The following is a 1,571-nucleotide window of genomic DNA, read 5'->3' as shown; positions in this document are numbered from 1 at the left end:
TTCTACTCCCGTAAAGATTTACACCCTCGGAAACCCTGTACAGGGTCGCTATGGGTCGGACCCGACTCGATGGCACTTAACAACAACAACAACATATATATATATATCACACTACTAGTTTACTAGGTATGTCCTGACTTCATAGGTATTAAATGTGGAGGGGGGAAAAAATAGTAACCCTGAGAGAAAGGACATTCTTTGAGGGTTATGAGATCTTACTAATCTTCTTAAACTATGATACATGGGTTGGCATCAACTGTGCTTCCTCAGTCAGCTTGCAGTCCAGGGATCTGACATTAAAATCAACACAGTTTTTAATAGGGAAAAAAAAAAATCTCAGGTGTTAGATTTCATTTTCAAGATCCAAATCTCACAATTTTGGGAAAATATTACTTACACTTCCAAATTTCAGTGTATTCCTAACTGTCCACAAACACCCCCTGATAACTTCAGTTCTGACCAAAACTTGAGTCAGATTATCTGAGTGAACCAACACGTACCAAGCACTCACTCTTTTCTACAAAGTACAAAGCAGGGGTCCACAGGAACTAAACTGGTTGTTGCATCATTAAAGGGGTATCTTAGGAGTTTAAATAAGATGTGCATACTCCAAGACAGTTTCCCCATTATCCTATCAGAATGCACAACATTTGGCTTACAGGTCAAATTAATCAACATTATATCTCCCTTGAGAGAATAAAGAAGCCACAAATGAAGCTACGTTTTTCAAGAAAGTGATTGAATTAATGATTTTCTACCTGGTGGTATGGAGTCCTGGTGTGGTGCTGTAAGATAAGTGCTTGATTGCAAGATTGGTTTGACCACAGGTTTGTCAAACCCTCAGCAACACTATACAGACTCGCTATCAGTCAGTATCAACTCAATGAGGCTTAATAACACCAACCACCCAGTGATGTAGTGGAGACCTGGTGACGTAGTGAGTTATGCTTTGGGCTGCTGAACTCAAGGTGGCCATTCAAATCCACCAGCTGCTCTGCAAGAGAAAGATGAGGCTTTCTGCTCCCAAAGAGATTTATAGTCTCAGAAACCCTATACAGGGTCACTATGAATTGGAGCCAACTCTATGGCGCACACACAATAAACAGATATAGGGTATGTCAACTTTGGATCATACATTGCATTTAATATCCCTTATTTACAGGTGGAAAAACATTGAGACTTCCTTCAATTCATTTCTTCCAAATCTTCACCAGGAAGACTTGGAAGAAATGAATTTTATTGAAAAGTCATTCCTTGTTCTTGAAGCACAAGATATTTGTGGAACAGTTCATTTTATTGACTTGAAGATATAGCATTTGTATTGCTATAGTAACATTTCTTTAATAAGACTACAGGCACCCCCCCCCCCAAGTTACAAATGAATGACTTAGCTTAACCCATAGTTACGAACCAACCCTCATGAAGCCAATTATATTAAAATTTTAATGGTTTGTAATAACACACAGGAACTACTTCATGACATGATCATTATTATTATTACTATTATTGCATTATTATATTAATAATATATCTAGAGTGTCTCCTAGATGTTTTCTATGCAAAGAAAGGCC

Source organism: Chrysochloris asiatica, unplaced genomic scaffold, assembly GCF_000296735.1.
Source record: "Chrysochloris asiatica unplaced genomic scaffold, ChrAsi1.0 scaffold00067, whole genome shotgun sequence".
NCBI lineage: Eukaryota > Metazoa > Chordata > Mammalia > Afrosoricida > Chrysochloridae > Chrysochloris > Chrysochloris asiatica.
This window is presented reverse-complemented; position numbering follows the sequence as displayed.